A 20,327-nucleotide genomic window follows, 5' to 3' on the forward strand; every position below is an offset into this window, starting at 1 on the left:
AATTTATTAAATAACAAAAGTGAGCGTCTACTGTTATTTATTTCATTTTTATATTTGGTTGCTTGCTGGTAAATTGGACCTTTATAAGTTTAAATTTAAGACCGGACCTTTACCCGCTGGTAACAAAATAAAGAAATTCAATCCAAACCCACACCAAACAAACCACGAAAAAATACATCGTCATGGGAATATTTGCATAAAAAGCAAAACAGGGTCTCGAACCGGCAAGCAGGGGATATTGTGCGGTGCAAGATGGCACGAACTATAAATTTTGCAGTTTACTCGGCATTTAGGAACGGCAAAGAGGCACCCACCTTTGCCGGCCGACAGCCTCATTATTTGAGAACATTACATATGGCCCTGGCAGCCATAAAGAGCCTACAATACGTCACTGATTTTTTTGTCACATGGGCGTAGGTTATATTCTTATTGTTAGGGTCATGTGGGAATAAATAAGATATGCACGGTTGCTGCTTAACTCTGGTTAAGTTTTCTTTATGGTTAATAACCCAGTAGACATTTTCACATTCTGTGTATTTGTATGTTTAGTTAGTTTTTTCAGTTATGATTTATTTATCAAATATTTTTACGTTTAAAAGATAATATTAATATGGATAAGCTTAAACTGTTTATTTATGATTTTTATCTTTTAATTTTAGTATTTTAATGTTTTTAAATAAAAAATAAAATTAATAAGTGCTTCCGGATTATGCAATTTAAATAATTCATTATCTAATATGCATAACTTAAATGGATATGATTTAAATGGCTAAGAACGATGTTAGTCACATTTATATTAAACTTATGTAGAAAAATATTTGTACGGTTGTTGTTTCACTTGGTTAATTTTTCTTTATGGTTAACTTAGTTGTTATTTTTACATATTGTGTATTTGTATATTTATTTCAACCATTTCTTGCCAGTTATGGGTTATATATTAAATATTTTTACGTATAAAAACTAATAAGAAGCATAAACTTTATTAATTTATTTATTTCTGGCTTTATTACTTAGTGCTTATTTCCGAATTAGGCAATTTAAAAAAGCAATCTGTTTTATGCATAACTTAAATGATCATAATTTAAATCGGTAGAGACTACTATAATTAGATTTATATTAAACCTATGTAGAAAAGTATTTGTTGTATAACCCGATAGTTATTTTCACATATTGTATATTTCTAAATTTGTATGTTTAACAATTTTTAAGTAGCAATTTATATACCAAATATGTTTACGCTTTAAAAGTAATATTAGGGATAAACTTTGTTTATTTATTATTTATTTCTGCTTTTTCACTTTTAATTTTAGAATTGTTGTTTTCTTAAATATAAAATTAAATAACTTCCTGCTTATTCCCAGACTAAGCAATTTAAATAAAGCACTGTATTATTCAGAACTTAAATGTAAAACTTTTAGTGCAAACTTATGTAGATACGATATTTGTAAATATTTACATTACAGGTGTAATAATAATTATATTACAATAAATAGTTATTTAATGAACAATATATTTTAATACAATAAAAATAATTATACAAAATATATTTATTGCATAATAAATACAGTAATAGAAATTTTTACCTATTATAAATTAATAGGCTTATAAAAAATAATTAAATTAATGGCCAGAAGAAGATTTTATCCAAATTAAATATTTAAAATAATACTTCTTTTTCCTTTACGTAATATAAAAATGTATAATTACCATTAACTTGTTTCTACTTTTAAATAAAATTAATAAATAAATAAATATATTTAAAAAAATGTAACGCCTATGCTACCCGAAGCTTTAAGCCAGGCAAGACTACTATTCCCATAAACCGCTTACAATACAGACACATACGTCACCGCAGATTTAACCGTTGATATTCTCTATCTCTGTTGTAGATATTGCACGACCAACAAGGACAGATGGAGCGTTGACAGCTGACTTTATTACGATTTTCTGACAGTGAACCACTTACCCAGTCAACAGTAGTTTATATCGTGCGTGATAACTGACAGTGTCCAATAACCTGACGGAATCTGGGAGTTAACCTACGTAGTTTGCAGGCGATTTATGTAAACGATGATAGATGTTCGGAGGTCGTTGCTTTAAGGATGTGTAAGTATAGATAATACTTATAATTAAATTAATCTTATCTTGTATCTTCAAGCGTTAGTTTTAACTTCATATTTCCTTTAGCTACAAGTATAAGCAAGTTTTTCTCTTTTTTACTTGAATTATTATCACTTAATTAAAAACGTAAGACTTTTATATACTTCTAAATACGCCATCTTGCTTTTCAACGAGGAAATTATACAGCTAATTATATACCCATTTCACATTTAAACGACCGCAATTTTAAAGTGCATTCTATCCAGTTTTGCATTTTCCTTATCGGCGGTCCAGCGTGCTCGCATCTTAAGTTACTTAAAGGATTTCCATAAAAATACTGCGCGGGCAACGCCAAGTATGTAAAACGCATTTAAATGATAATTCAAACATGCACGTTTCGAGTTCGGAAAATAACAAACGGCCGTACTGAGAAGTAAATTGATTTTATTTTACATATAATTGTCGTTATTGTGATAAAATTTCCTAATCTTTCTTAATGGATATTGGAACTTTTATTTGTATCGCGTAACTTGAAGTCGGTCTTAAATTAGGAGAGTCGGGAGTCAACTAATTCAGAGTTTAATGGAGGGTTAATGTGTTTTGACGTCCCGAATGTGAACATAAGTGCATATTTAGGAAGAAAGATTTGATAGTTGAAAATTAAAAATGAGAGATATTCTGACCATAAAACCTGCCGATGTTTTATTGAAGTGATTATGTCATTTTTTAAGCAGCTACTTTTGTTATTATAATATTCAACAATTATTTGAAAGATGTAGTTTAAAATTGTTTGTAGTTTTTTTTAATAAGCTAATAATATAGCAAAAATGTATAGTAGATGAAGTTTGGTGTGTAAAGCAGACAAACCTTTTATAAGACTTTCATATTATATTACTGCATAACTTAAATGGCTATGTTTCCGTTTTCATAAATTTAAGACTGGATACACTTTTTGTACCATTTACTATATAAGTTACAAGACGATAAAATACCCAAACTCATTTAGTAAATATTTCACACTAATGGTGCTTAAAATGTTCCTTATTCATCATTTTATAAGATATAATGAAGTACAAAATGGTGACGCTAGAACAAGAGCGCCATTACCTCTAATCTCTTTACAAATAAAAAATACTTTTGGGTCGTTGACCCAGTAACGTGATATTTGTACTTGAAATTCTAGACTAAAAATAAAAATGATATTACAGTGTAGACTGTCGCGTGTTTTACTACGACACACGAACGTAACGTCAGAATAGCTGATTTTGATAGACTGAGCTGAGAATGTTTTATTGAGGATGTTCTTTATTGTAAAGAATATAAAATATAATTGCAATTGATTTTTTACTTACACTACTCTATTGGCTGATAATTATTTATGTTCTTTTTACTATCTTTATCCTTTTTTTGCTATTTTTATTTTTTTTAATGTCGTGAGTATTTCTAACATATTACAAACCAAAAATACTACCTGCAGTTATTTTCCATAATTTCGTGATGATGATTTAATTTTTTTTGTAATTTAAGATCTAAGTTTCTTATATTAAATATTACTAGAAAACTATTAGACTTTTACAAAGTTAAAATTTCTTTAAGTTTAGTCTTTAAATTTTAAATTTATTGCTTAGAAAACTTTATAATAATCTGTGACCTGGGGAATTTTTTATACGTGGATAGAAAGTATTATTGCCTATACATAAATTAAAAAAATACATGAAGCCTACACAAGAACACGTAATTTCATAAGTTATCATCCGTATAATATAACTTATGTATCTATATCTGTTTTTTTATTTTTTAAATATGGAATTGGGAAGATTGGATTATGGAATTGAGATGATCTTCATTAAAGCTAGTCTACTAATCATTTATTTTCTTAAAATTATATAGTTAACTAGTTTTTCATACATGTGTATAGAAAACATATTATTTTGTAAATAATTATTTTAACTAATAACATTAACGTTTGAAAAACGACAATTTTTTTATAAATTTTATTAACAATAACAAATATAATTAAGTAGGATATAATTTCTTAATAAGTTATACTTTTTATTGGTAAATTGCAATTCAACTTCAACTTTAAATTTTATTTACCTCTTAAATTGTATATTTATTTTAACTTATTTCTATACTTATAAAATACAGTGACAAATACATAAACAATGTAGACCATGTATCTTAAAAAATAAAGTCCTTGATGTAGATAATGTAAACAATTATGATTTGATTTTGTTTAAAATAATTTATTTATAAAAAATTAAAATAAACCCTCAAAAGTAACAAAATCAGTCTAACTCTAGTCAAAATGCTCTTAAAAAATTATTCAAAGAAATTTAAAGGTAGGTTTCCTTATCGCTTAAAAATCCCTTCTGCTTTATCCTAAATATTTTCCAAAATATATATCACATCCCTTTAAGTTATGCACAAAAAACCATATTATTAAGCAGTATGTGAGAAAATTCTGCTATTATTTAATTGCTGAAAAATTTTTACTTCTCTAATATTTAACTTGCATACGTTGTCGAAATTTATTCATAATTATGTTAACTTAAGACTTCAAAAAATTCTGTGAAAAAATCAAAGGATATCAAATCTGGTGAGAGAGCTCCTCTTTGGAATAACTACAGTGCTTCAGAAAGAGGTAATAAATCCAGATTATATTTAACATTTCTAGAATAACTGGACGAAATTTCTGACTATTAACTTTTAAATGAATTTGAGTTATTACAATTTTAATAAAGGAGCTAATATTCTCTTGAAGTACTCGAAAATAATAAAGTGAGATAAGTACTTATCCTCCAGGTATCGATTCCAAGTTTCTATAATAGACATGAGTATTCATCATCGATCAATGTATCAAAATCAGCTGATATTATCTCTTGGAAAAAATATCATCCATGAAGATCTATTTTCGCCATCTTCCAAAGTACTAGACCTTTCCTGTTTTATTAAATGTATTTAAATCATTTGTTCCATTACTATCTAAATTACTTTAGATAAATCTGTGAACCTCGTTCTTCTGTTCGGTTCTAAGTTTTTTTTCTCTATCTAGTTTACATTGTCTACGCATAGTTTATACGTAGAAGTAGAAAATCTTGTAGAAAACCTCAACGCTGATAAAATGTTAGTAATTTACTTTATTGAATAAATTTGCATTAAAAATTATGTTATTACAATGCAACTAAACCTTCTAAATATAACTATAACAAAGTTTATACAAATTTTTAATGTATTTATTACTAAATACGCATACTTACTAGACTAGATTTTTATTATAAAAATACCAAATTTTAATAATTATATGATGCAGAATGTCTATAGTATAAATTATTTTACATAAATGAAATAATTCTGTACAATATCTCATATATTTTTACTGATGTTAGTCTTATCTTATTCATTTTTGATGCTTAAACCCTAAGTAAAATTAACAAACATATATTTAAATAAAATAATGCAATCCATTAACCTATTTTCTTAATGTTTCATGTAGCTTAATGTTATTTAATAAATTTATGTCATTAATACGTCCGCCCTTAAATATGGTTTATGTTTTGGGTTTGAAAATCTGGTTGTTGATTTAGGGTTGGAATATGGGCCAAATTGAAAATAAATTTTAAAGTAAAAGCAACTGTGTTATCTATACTAAGTTTAAATACGATCAATTTCTTTAAAAAAAATATTTTAATTAAATTTAGAATTCAAAGAAAATTTTCAACAATAATTAAATAGGAGAATTTTATTGGTAAGCATATGATTTTGTAATTCCTTTAAAAAAATAATTAAAAATTTCAAATTTTTTTAAAAAATACCTGAAAGATAATTGCAAGAGGTACAAAAGAAAAATTGCAATTAATAAGTAAATATAAAAACGTGGTAATTGGAAACAAACAATAAAAACTTAATATTAACATAAAAAATATAAATAGATAATTAGAAGGATTAGCTAAAATAAAAGAAATCGCATAATATAGGATTATGAATCTGATGCAAAAGGAGATTGTGGCCTTACCACCTTAAAAGCGTAAAGCAGCGCTTAGCTAACTTTACTTCAAATTATTTATTGTATTATATACAAATATCACAGCCTGTGTTTTTGTCCTGGTGTAAGGAAAAATGAGGTGAAATATCTAAAAATATTTCATCATGAGAACATACACTAATATAAACCTATAGGGTATCAAAAATGAATATATGCTATGATGTGATTCCCTATATGATTCCCTTCACATACATATACCGCACAAAAAGCTTCTATACTTTTCCATTTTAATGCTGTGACAATAACAAGTTGGTGACCAAATACTTGCACAATACTATAGATGTGGAATTCTCAATCTTTAACCTCATCACATCTTGAAACTTTTAAATTGTTAACATAATAATTTCTAACAATTAAATTGACCTTTTGAACAAAAGAAAGGGACCCAATACTCTCCTTCATTAACAACCATTTTGTTATTTTTGAACCAGTTCAGAGCCAAAGTCTTCCTGAAGCAAAACCATATCACTGTTCAAGCTTATAAGCCTAAACAATTTAAGCCATCTGCAAATATTAACCCATCATAGTATCATAGACTCCCAGGCAAATCATTGATAAAAATCAGCCAAAGAAGTGGTCCTAAGTTAGAACCTTGGACTACTTCCGATGAAACAATATGCAATTACTACATCGGAATCTAACTTTTACTCTTTGGCTTCGGTTTGATAAAAATAAAATAATTTCTCCAGTTTTGCCACGATCATTAAATAATAAATTTGTAAAGTCTTAGTTCTTTACAAGATTCATTAAAGTAAATCCCACATTTTTTCCTCAACACTTTTATGATTTTACAAGAATACCTTGACTATACTCAGATTACCCAAATGCTTACTATAATATTATAATTCCAACAAATGAATTAAGAAAATTAAATTTTTGTCTCTTATATGTAAATGATAATTAAAACTTTAGCTTATATAATTTATTCATGAGCTCTTCCATCTTCAGGAATTAAAATTGATAGTATTCCTGGCCGTTAAAATCAAAAAAACTTAAATTTAAATTGCACTGGATTATGGTCAATGGTTAGAAATTTGGGCATGGTCGACCTTGTCAATTACCTTTGCATAATCAGTATAGATTATGTGTAATATTATTGATTTATGATAAATTCTCTTAAAAATCTTGCCCAGACTTTTTAATATACTAATAGGTCGATAAGTCCTTATAAAATTTCTCCTATTATGTTTTAAAACAAAAACTATCTGGAAAACATTTTAGTCTAAAAAAAAGATTAAAAAGAAACTTTAGATGAAAAATTAGTTTATTAGCACAAGCACATGATAAAATATCATTTTCTATCACTTCAAAGAAATTAAAACGTATTATTTAAAAGAAGTTTTTGGTTTATTAAAATAAAAAAATATTGTCTCAACTTTTTTATATTAAAATTTAATAAAGAAATATATTCCCGCACAGTTACTCGAGCGCCATCTAGTTTCACTCGATTGCAAGTAAAAATTGTAACAAATTTTTACCATGTAATTTTTAATTTAGGGCGATGGTGCACAGGATTAAATAATAAACATAAATGCCTAATTACCTGATAATTTGGAAATTATAAATAGATCAGCTTTAGTAAACCTATTGACATTATTTTCCGCCCACACAATGCCCAGGCATTCCTACCCTAACCCAAAACCTGAAAAATAGTAGTCAGCTTTAATAGCATTAGGTTTCCAATCTACCCTCACGAATCACTTTAATAAATTTCGTCTTTTTATAGGTCTAATGGTATCGACGTGCGACCATCTCTCTCTACAACCGCGGACGTCCTTCTCCTAAGCACACAACCGAATACCAGACAGATGGCTCCGCCTTTTTATAAACGATCTTCTAAATGCAGCCCTCCTTTTATGCATGCCCATGACGTTTAATCTGTTCACCATTCATGAACGACAGAACGTGCGCGCTCGTCTATTTGTGCGTGACACCGAGACGTACCCAGACAACGTTCTTCACAGTCTAAAGTCCACCGGGCGATTATAGCGGCGAATTTATGTATTTGCCATGCAGAATAATCGGCGTCATGTAAATAAAGATCATCCCGTAGAGGAGAGGGACCACACCCAGAAAACGTCAGTACAGTAGAGTCGGAGCAGATAAAAAGGTGGAAATCCAGCCCCCCCAGTGAGCGCGGGGAAGGACGCAGTGCGTCGGCGTCGTCCCGTAGGATAGCTACGTCGCGACGCCGAATTTGCCCACTACAATTCCAGACCTCGAGTCAGCAGCTACACATACGTCCAGCTTCAAGTTCATTATCAGATCAGCTCGGTAAGTAAACAAATCGACTTTGGGCATGTTTTTTTTATTTACTGTTGCTTTAAATAATGCTTGTTAACTTAAAAATTATTTTTTAACCCTAAAATTTAAATACACACTTTGATTTCTGCTGATATAATTTTAAACACTTTTAACTCATCATATTTATTAACAATATTTTCTAAACTCCTTATCTAAATCAGTCTGTATTTTGTCAAATCTCACATCGCTGTTGGTTCAACTTTTGCCTAAAAAAATCTAACTTAAGCCATAAACCCGATGCTCCTTTATAGCCCGGGGGGGATTCTAACCCTCAAAACCTAAGAAATAAATTTAGTTACCCTTCAGGAACAATGTGGCGGCATAAACGGGCGCACCGGGAGCATGTTCAATATAAGTTTTACCCTCGGGACTGTTCTTTCCACATTTTGCTGCCCCCTTGTTGTGTATTGTTGCATTTTTTATACGATTTTCGGTGTTCCCTATGTTAATATTTGGTTTTTGTTTTCTCTAGGGGAGCTTGGAGGGGCGGTGATGTGCGGGATTTCCAGAAGTCTTCATTTTCGATGCTCGAATGCAACCCCCTGCACGTATACTGAATGTATCCTGAGTGTTTCCTATCCGGTATACCTTCAGTATACGTAACAGGAGGCCACATTGCTACGTGGGAGTTCTGCAGGATGAAATTTGGATACCTGGAAGTTAAATTGTTCTTATCATGCATTTATAAGTGTTTCTATACTTTAGTACTTTAATGTAAATCTTAAGTAAATTTATGAGCATGTTTATAATAATCTTAAGTTACCAATATTAAAAAAAATACCTTAATGCAAATTAAATACATTGATATTTTTACTTTTAACGGTGGTGTTTTTTATTTTTGTAAAATCTCATTCCAAGCTATAAAGTAACACGACGTTTATGATTATGATACCTGCTACATAATAAAAAGGCGAATGCCATGCATAGCTGTAAAATTTATATAAAAATTTATTACAAATAATAATAGTACCCCATAAAAGCCTTTACACAATAAACGTTTATTAAAATTATTATAAAACAATGTAGAAAAAAGCAATATTATTTATATTAAAAAAAGAACTTTTACACGTGGATATATTTTTTTTCAAGTTTGATTGTAAGGTCATATTTAATATGATACGTCGAGGCTTGGGTCGATATTCTACCATTTAGTTTTATGACTTTCTATTTAAATAATTTTATTTCGTTTTAGGAGTTCTCTAGACCTATCGTTTGTAGGCTGAGGCTTTGGTGAAGGAGCCAGGAGGCCTCACAATTTCATGATTGTACTGTTATAATTGTTATTAAATGAAGACTTTATGTTAATTGCTAATTTTAAATATATTTTTTAAGCTTGTAATAATTAAAGATAATATAAATATTGTTAATGTTAATATATGAAAAACGTGTAAAAGCATAATAATTAATATATTAGTTACTAGTTCTATTTAACGAAAATGTTGTTTGTTGCATTAGTGTACACCTTTAAGGTACCAATAGATAGTTGTGGTAATGTAAAGGTTTTTAGAAAAGTTCAAAAAGTATATCAGTCTTTTCAGGCAATTTGTAAGTGTATTTAAAATTATATACAATTTATAACAAAATTTAACTGCAACTATTTTTCTTTTATAGATACTTTATAGCATTGTCAATAAAATATTTTTTAATGTACGGCGGTACCTTTTTCCAATATTTATTTAAACATTTATTTACTTTCTATTTAATGGTCATGCAGTTGTAATTTGTATTTTTGAAACAAAAATATTTAGAGATGTTTTTTAGTGTATATAAAATAATAATATTTCAGATTTGAATTTTTAGAATTTAAACTGAAATAACAAAAAAAAAATAAAAACACCTTAAAAAATTGTCTTTTTAAATAATTTGAAAGGTAAATTAGTATTTTTTTACCTTTTAATTAGATTAATCTTACTATTTAAAATAAACGAAAAACTTAATAGTATAAAAATAATAACAAAAATAGAAAAAAAAAGCAAAAAGAAAATACATTTATTAATCGTCTAAGATATGTTTACTTTTTGTGCATATAGCACACCAAACTTTAAGGCAAATATATATTTATTTATAGTATTAAAAATTATGTATATTTGTGGTTTATAAATGTATGTAAAATTAATGTAAAACTTGCAAAAACATAATATTTACATTAAAAATCTTTCTTAGAAAATTGTCACAGTTTGTATAGTAGTAAAAAGAAAAATTAGCTAATTAACCATATTGTTATTAATTAAAATTAATTATTTGTTTACTAAGACACCCTAAGTTTATATAAATAAGATTTGTTATGTAAAAACCGCATTATTAAATATTTTTTCGAAATTTCTTATTGTTTTTTATTACTCATTATTTCTTGTGTCCTAAATCAAAATGGTTAAATAAAAATTGAGAACTATAGATGGTGAAGAATTGAAACCAGGAGCTTAGTACCTAATACCTTTTTATTTTAGATTTATGCAATTTGAATAACAATAAAATGTTAAAATACTTTAAATAGTTAAATATTGTAAAAAGTAATCTATTTTTTTAAATATTTTAAATAAAATAGGTCTATTTGTAAATATAAAAGAAAAAATTATCACAAAGAACAAAAATAGAAACAAAAAACAAAAAAAATAGCAGAAGAAAAATACAAATATTACTTGTCTACGATATGCTTACTTTTTGTGCATATAACACACAAAACTTTTATGTAAATTTATAGTTGTTTACAGTAAATGAAAACTTATGGTTGTAATTTAAAACTGTATATAAAAGTAAATGTAATATTTGTAAGAAATATTATATTTACAATAAAAATTAATCTTAGAAAATTGTCACAGTTAAAATAAAAAATAAAAATATAAGAATCATATTGTTATGGGATTAAGATTGAGTTATACAATAAATAAGGTAGCTAAAATCTAGGTAAAAATTTTATTAATGATTATTATTTGTATATTTCATGCATTTTAGACCAAACTACTTAAATAAAAATAAGAAATATAAATATTTAGTGTAAACTTTTTATTATCTTAAATATTTACATATGTGGAAAACTGTATAAATATTTTTGAATCATATATTTAAGAGAATATTTAAATTTATTTAAATAACTAATAAATCACTAATAAGTAGTAATAGTTACAAAGGCAAGTTTAAATACAGTGAAATAAATTTATATTATACATTTTGAAAAAATTATTGGACGCCAAAAATTATAACTGAAGGTATTAGTAATCGTCTAATAAAAGAATTGCACAATTAAAAGTTAAAGTTAAAGTACAAAAAGTACGAGGAATAAAATCCGGATAAAATGATGTATGGACAGGATAAAATGATAATTTAATTACTGACTTCATCAAAGATTAAATGGGGAATCTTTAAATTTCTCATAAATTACCTTTTAAAAACTTATTAGATGATTGCAGTATTAGTATTAGTATAGTATTACAACAGCTAGATATGTGACTTTAAGCAGTATTCCATTTATTTAAAAATGTATGTAACATATTAAAAAACAATGATTTCCAACTAACTAGATAGGAAGAGGTAAAATGATGCTTCTCTACAGTGGTCACCATGATCTCCGGATATAAATCCTCTAAACTATTTCATTAAGGATATAATGTGAAATCAGATACGGGCATAATCAAAAGGCCATAAGGACATAGATACACCTCCAAGATACACCTTAGAGATTACAGAATGACTAAAAAGTTTGCTTGTATAAAGATTATGCAGTAGTACAAAAACATAGCTCATAAGGTTTCCGATATTATTAATTATTACGTCAAGTCAAACTGTCCTTAGGATATTCACGACTGAAAGGAAAACAGAAAACTTACTAAAGTAAGCAGTAAGTTAGCCAAAGTAATAGATTAGTTTTGAAAAAGAAATAAATACTAGAATATATTTCACAGTATTGTCAAGATCTTGTTAAAAAATAAATAAAAACGATTTTACTACTTTATCAGAACTTTACCAAACCCTCGACGTGTGTTTCAATCAGCATGTTACATCTTCTGAAGAAGACTAAGACTTATTCATACAAAGTGGTAAAACCATTTCTTATTATTGTTTACATCAAAGGTTTCATTCCAAACACTGCTAGTAAGAAACATCATTGACTAATTATTATAAAAATTCACGAGTTTACATATGATAGCTTCTATTTCCAATAGCTACTTTTATTTTTATTGTCACTCAAAATAATTATACAAAAATTAACTACTAAATATAAATTTCTAATGAAAACTATAAGTTGGCTCCAAGAAGAGTATTTTTACTGTCATAATGGCGAATACTTAAAAAAGGCATATAGAAGGTGTTTGTCGGGTTGCATAGTGACAAACTCTATCTAAATCCCGCAGCGGAATGTCAAAAAGGCTCTTGACCCTTCCAACTGACACAGGTAGAATCGAAAGCCAGACTCTAGCTTCAGCCGATTCCTTATATTATTTCTTAATATAAATGAAGGCTGCGCTTTGGTGTAGGAATTTCTTACTAAAAAATTACGATGTTAAGAAAAGGAATTAAATAGATTTTTACGTTAAGAATAATAATTATAATTAATATATAAAGTGCATTGCTTTAATAAGAAGTTACAAATGCCACGAAAACTATATACATAAAATTTACAAAACATAAAAAGAAACACGTATTTTAAACATTAAGTTTTGTATACTTTTAATTATATATTTATAAAAAGCCCATAATTTACCCCTGAAAGATAAACGTGTTTTTAATTAAAACTGGTGTTGATGGTCAATTTCATGAATTAATAGCCACAAAATTAAAATTCCATACTCATGAGTTAAAGGACGTTCTGCAGAAATAACAGACTTAAAATGATTTTATTTATAAATTTACTTATTACTTACTTACTTTAAATTATTACTTACTTTATTATGGTTATCAAATAATATAAAATTTAAAATAGAAATAATTATAATTTTGTATTTTTAAGGTCTAACTATTTGGGTTATATCTTTTTGAAAAACCTACTTTTTATATTTTAGTTATTAGGAAAACAGCTGCAAATATCTCAATAAAATAAAAAAAATTAGTATTAATTAAAAATAGACCATATGTTGATAGACAATCAAATTAAAAATCCAGAAAAATATTTTAAAATAATAAATGGAAACTGACGAAATTCTTATACGGTATGAAGAGTTCTAGTGGTTTTTGAAACGTTTAATTTTGAAGCTTAAATTTGTGGCTGCTTTCTATGATTTTATTTTATTTATTTAAAACTCAGCTATTATAAATTTTTGATTATAGTTTACATAGATACATAATTTTAATAACATGTTTTAATTTTCAAATAATAATCAAAAGAAAAAAAGGTAGCGGGAAAGAACAAACTGACTTATAAGTTTTAATCCAAATATTACATATACATTCCGATAGCCAATTTGTGTTTTTTTTTAAATTTAAAATAGAAATAGAAATTTCATATATTATGTGTAAAAAAATATACACAAGGAAATACACAAAATAATTATTAGAACCTCGTATATAATATGAAACTTTGTCTCTCATATAATAAATTGTTTTCTAAATAATTAAAATCACTGCTATGAAAATTATAAATATTAAAATTCACAAATAAATACACAAAAAATCACAATTTTGTAAGTTATTAAAGTAATTATGTACAAGTATCCAGGTGCTTCTGTGATAGTTGTTTATTCACTTTTATTTGTTGATGTTTGTTTACCGTAAAGAAGAAATTATATTTTTATCTTTAGTAAACTTTGTGGAGATCGCCCAAAATTATAATCTAGATAAAGCAATTTTAGAAAAAAATAGATTGATATTTCATTAAAAAAATTAATAAAAGATTAACCTGATTCAATGTTTGATATTAAGAGAAAATTATGGGCAAAAAGTCACAGGATATTAGATTTTTTTTTATATATACGAAAAATTTATTTATTTACTTTTCTAGTTACATCTTTAAAGCACATAAGTACCTCAACGAAATTTAAATTATTAATTTTTGTTAAAACATTTATTTAGAAATTTTAAGTTGGCATTCTAATATTAGGTTGGGGTTTCCTCCTTAACAAGTAATAATTTTATATTATCTCGTTCATCAAGTTTGAATAAATAATAAATTTCAATTTTGTTTAATATAGTTTTATATAAACATATTTAATAAAAACAGTATTTGTTTTTATATACTAAACCTAATAACACCTAAACAGTATCTAGCCTAGTCTAAACATCTAAAACGACATGACTTTTTGTTTACCTTAAAATACATAATTTGTATTTATATTGGTTAATAACATTATTGATAATTTTATTATTAATATTATATGCATTTTTTCCTTTTGTCGTTACAAAACAATGATAAACATAATATTCTTTTTATTTATTGTCTTAATGTAAAAATACATGGTAATACAAGCACCCAAAACCTCTAAAAAAAAGGAACTGGTTTCAAAATGTTTTAACCCTAAAAAAGTGAAAGTTGCGTAAGAGGTCTGCAATATTACATTAAATGGTGAAAGTTTTTTCATAGTTGTATAATGTAAAGGCGGAAAAGGGATGATACTTTCTATTTGCAGACAGGTCTCTGACTTCTATATTAGGTTAGTTTCGAATCAGTTTTAATCTAGTAGAGATTAGTGTATGTTTGGTGTAAAGTGTCGAAAAATAAGTTTATATAAAGTTGTATATAGTGGATTTATAAAAAAATATATAGTCGTTACAAAGAAGAATGTTTTTTAGATCTTATTTATTATGTAAGTAAGCACATTTGTTTTTATATATTTAATAAGCCTTTAAAAGTGATTATTTATATATGAATATTTTTAAATTATTATAAATTTATATTCCATTTTGTGTAGAGGCATTTCACAAACGTTTCTATTAGAATATTTAATAATGCACTTATAAATAATAATAATAATAATGATACATTTATTTAGCATAATACTACAATATAAGTATGTCATAATATGGTATAGGTATAAAACATAGAAAAAAACAACATTACATATAAAACCCATAAGAAATTTACAGAAAATTACCTAAGAAATGATTAATCAAACAAAATGATAATAGCAAATTAGAGTCTATGAAAGCCATTAAAATAGTATATTGTATATTAATATATATTAATAAACTGTAATTAATAATAGTATATTAATAATCTGTGGTTTCAAACAAAACAAGAGATAAATTCAACAAAACAATTTTTTTAAAAATCAATTAGGATAAAATTCCAGATAATATATAATTTTTAATTATTCTTTTAAATTCATCAAAATTTTTAAATTTTTTAATATTTATTGGCAGTCGATTAAACTCTAACAATCTTTTATTGAGAATAATGCTCAACATTTGTGTAGTGTTGCATCGATGGACTAGGATAAAATCATTACGGTTTCTGGTATAATACTTATAAACATTTATAAAGCAATTACAAATGTAGGTATGTAACATTCTATTTTTAATCTTAAATACAAATATAAAAGAATTTAGCATTATTTTTTGCTTTACAGAGAATAATTGCAAGACATTTAACATGGTTATCACAGGTGTATATCTATTGCATTTTAGGATAATAATACTAAATAATACCAAATAATAAAAAATTTAAAAAAAAATCTATAAACGACTAAAAGCCTAAGAGATAACCAAAACGCAGACTAATTAATGCCATCCTTAAACTATATTAATTATACAAAGCGGATTCTTTGGATAAATTATTTTTAAACGTACTTTCTTAAACCTTTCATAGTGCGAAAAGGATAATTAAAAACATTAGGCCTGATTTTTATTTAGTAGTTTTTATATAATTAAAATCAAATACTTTTCTTATATATAAGCTTTTTAAGTCTCACAGACCATACGCAGGCAAAACTCCGCTCCGATTACCTTAGTTTAATCAACTAATCTTTACAAACTAAAAAAAAATAATATTATAATTTTACCTTTTAGTAGTGTCACGTAGTTCAATTTATTATGAAACATTATATATAAGTGTTATAGAATATTTTAATGTCAGATTTTTAACTTTAATTTAATACTTGAAACTGGTTGACGTAAGCAGAGGTATTGGCTTAAAAAGGTTAAGTAGGTAGATTGAGATTTAAACTGGTTTAATGGATTTTATTTAAAAGTGTTTAATTTAAGCTACACTCTAACATAAAAAAATAATAAAAAAGTTTTAAAACTTCTCAAAAATATGTATCTTGAAAATGAAAATTTAAAAAATAAAAGGAAATTATAAAAACTATATAATTAGGGTATTTTATAATTTTATCTGTAAAGAATTATAGAAAATAATAATAGATCTTTTCTTTAAGCAACATGTCCAATTTAATTATGCATTTAATTTCACACCTTTGTCATTTTATATAAATAGACACGAGATTTTTTTGAAAAAATCCTTGTTGTTTTGGATGATATCTTTTTAATTTAATATGTCTGATTATGTAAGATATGAAGTAAATATTAAATTCTTTAGATAAGTCTATCTAAAATATAAATGTAAAAACATAAAATCATAACTAAGTGTAAAAAATATATTTAAATCAATGGTATCTATATTTTCGTAAATCATTAAATGTTTTTTTTCTTTGATTTGATTGAATTTGATCTAAAGTAAACCTTAAAACAAGAAAATAGACTAAATTTAGTATTTAACTTATTTTATAAAATTAAAATATGAGACATATTATTAGTTACTAACTGGCTATTAAATTGCAATTCGCAAAATAAAAAGGTGCATTTGTTTTAAACTGCACAATGGCGTGATTACCTTTTTTAATTATTAAGTATTTGAAATAACATAATAAAAATTTATAAATGTGTTATTACTTTATTAAATTCCAGTTTATATTTTAAAATTCATTTTTTTAAAGTTTCAAACATATTACAAACTAAACTTAAAAAAATTAGAAATACACGTCTGCAATGAATCAGACCTTGCCTATACCAATAAATTTTTAAAACGAATATTTAGATATATAAAATATTCTTCATCATAATACAAATGCTTTAAATTAAAATGTAATATCGGTATAACTTTTAAGTTTATTGAAAAATAGGTTATTTAAGTTTAATAGAATTATTAATTATATATAACATATTATTATAACAGATCATAATCCATTTATTTATTATGTTTTTTGCTCAGATTTTAAATTAAATGTTTTTTATGGTTTACTACAAATTTTATATTTGTACATGTAATGTTTATGGACAATAGGTTTTCAATTTTTGCCACCCTGAGTATAATCTAATATAGCCTGAACGTTGGCACTATTAAAAATTAAAAATCTGTGTTTTATTTCACATGATATCCAACTAATGTAGCACTAAACATAAAAAAAAAATTGGGCCACAAAAAATAAAAATACATGATTTATTTATTGATTGATATATTTAGTTGAGGTAAGTTTATATCATTTATACATCTCACAGCGGTAAATGTTTGACTAATATAAGATATCGACTCAAATATATACATATATACTTTACCACGTTCAAAATTAAAACACCCCATAATTTTTTAAAATTAAATATTAAAAACTTTAGTAAATCCTTAAGTAATAGCAAAACTACGCGTTTTATTGGAGCTAATTTATGTAAAAAATATTACACTATACCTTCTTAAAATATATAAGTTTAGCAATAAATAAATAAATATGTTAAATATAAATAAATAATTATATTAGTTTAATCTTAAATTAAAAACCGGAAATCTTAGGAAATATGAAACAATGAGTAATTTAAATACAAAATTTAATGCAAATAGCATGCATAACTTAAACGGCAATGAAAGCCAATTAATAAACTATAATATACTGCTTTAGATAAATATAAAAATTGATATATTGCAATTTTAAATAGTTCTTTCGCTTAATGAAAAAAGGTTGTAAAGCATGGCACTAGGCTGTAATTTCAGCTTCTGTTAGACTCTGTCAGCTTAATTAACATAAAATAGATGAATATTAAAATTTAAAATCTATGCATTAATACAGGGATCTTGCATAACTTAATTGGGTATGACACCAAATTTATAACTAGTATTTATGTTCATATAATTTGCTTTAGATGTACCTTTTTTTGAGGTTAACTTAATAAACCAACAAGGTCAAAAAACAAAAAATCTTCTTAAAAGCATACCTCATTGAGAGGATGGGTTTCTTATGTATTACGCTTTTTCTTATGCATTAAACTTATTATAAAGTATTTTTAAATAGACTTTCTTTTACTACATAATAAACTGCTTTAAATATTTTGAAAGCAAAAACAAGAAAATTTGTATTAAGCCTAACACTTAGCAATAGAACATACAATTAAAAAGTTTTACGTGCACGAAAGAGAAAATCAACGTAATTAATTTATTCGCCAAGTAATATAAACTCTCCTGCCACTTTCAAACTAAAACTCCTCCAAAAACCACTCGGAAGTTGCAACGTTCAAATTGCATAATATCTCATCCCAGTGTGCAGGCAAAACGAATTAAACCGCAACCTCACTAAATCAGCTGGAGTGCACCAAAGAGGCGCACGGATCCAAGATGGCCGACTAGCCACCAACCGCTAGTTCCCAAGGCAACCGTCGAGGGTTTTATCGAAACCCGGATATGTAGGGAGCGCAGGGGGGAGACGAGGAGAAGGGAGAGCTCGAACTCGTCTGCTGTCGTCTGCTTTGCTTCACGGGTCAACTCGCTTTTGAGTCAATGGAACCTGATATAATATGCCTAGGCCGGAGATCGGGATGAAGAAGTCGTCTTACTTGTTTTTGTATTCTTCTGGTATATTCCGGTTTTGATTTTAAATATTTGAAAGGATGAGCACGGATTGTGTCTCGCTAAAGAACACGAAAAAGTATTGAAAGTTTGCCGTTGCTTTCCTTTATCTAAAAATTATATATTTTTTTCAACTAGTTAACTATTTTCTTAAAACCTTTCTTACGTAAACTACTCAATTGTACTTTCGAAATCCAACAGGGATGACAAAGTTTTTAACACCAGTTTTCACAAATAAATTTTTAAACTTGTAATTATTAATAAACCAATGAGCTATGTAGACACAGACATGAAATTCAAATTTCTAATTCAAAATATAATCTTGTTTTTTGTTAAAAATTACAAAATACTTACTACTTCAAACTACTATTATTAAAAAAGAAATTAATATAACAAAAATATCATATAAGTGGAATAGATCCAAATAAATTTTTTAAACCAAATTTTACTGCATAACTTAATTGGATGTAATAATTGTTTAATATAGGTCAAGAAAAATACTTCAGCCTATCGATTTATATATTTTGGTCGATGCGTCGATCTGTATCAGATCATCCGCAGAACTCTAAAAGGTAGACAAAAACACAAATAAAATCATACATTCTGGCATAGTTACACAGGTTATATTTTCCCACAAAGTAAAAGTAATAATTAATGCTCAATTAAAAATGAGTTTTCTTTAGTCTAACTTAAGCATTTTGCATGAAATTAAATCTTTTAAAGAATTTATTATTAAGGTGTAAATCACAACTAAAATAAAAAATAGTAATTTAACACAATTTTTAAATATTTTTAATTCAAAAGCCGAGAGGTTATAGAAGAAGAGGTATAATAGCTGTGAGACCTATTCTTATCAATTTTTGTTAAAGAAAAAAAATTAAAACAATAATAAGCTGTAGGTTGTAATAAATTGTGAGGATAATTATAAGTGGGACTATTTTTAAGTTGCTAATTAGATTCAGAAAAGCATTATTTCGATTGGTAACTTCTTGAGTTCTATTTATGTAACTTAGGTATTTTTTAATTTTAATCATTTCATTTAAAAGTCTCTTTATTTTTAAATTGTGCTATCTAGATAGAATTTACTGTTTTTTTTTTTCAAAATAAATGTTCAAACATTTC

At 26.1% G+C, this 20,327-nt stretch overlaps 1 long non-coding RNA gene across 1 annotated transcript; it reads left to right on the forward strand.

Annotated features, from left to right (window-relative positions):
• Window positions 1-1,917: 1,917 nt before the first annotated feature.
• LOC126735929 (uncharacterized) lies at window positions 1,918-9,269 on the forward strand. The gene is made up of 3 exons (XR_007660549.1): window positions 1,918-2,106; window positions 7,872-8,419; window positions 8,922-9,269. It is a non-coding gene; the product is annotated as an uncharacterized LOC126735929 (long non-coding RNA).
• Window positions 9,270-20,327: the final 11,058 nt, after the last annotated feature.

Source organism: Anthonomus grandis, chromosome 5 (assembly GCF_022605725.1).
Source record: "Anthonomus grandis grandis chromosome 5, icAntGran1.3, whole genome shotgun sequence".
NCBI classification, from domain to species: Eukaryota; Metazoa; Arthropoda; class Insecta; order Coleoptera; family Curculionidae; genus Anthonomus; species Anthonomus grandis.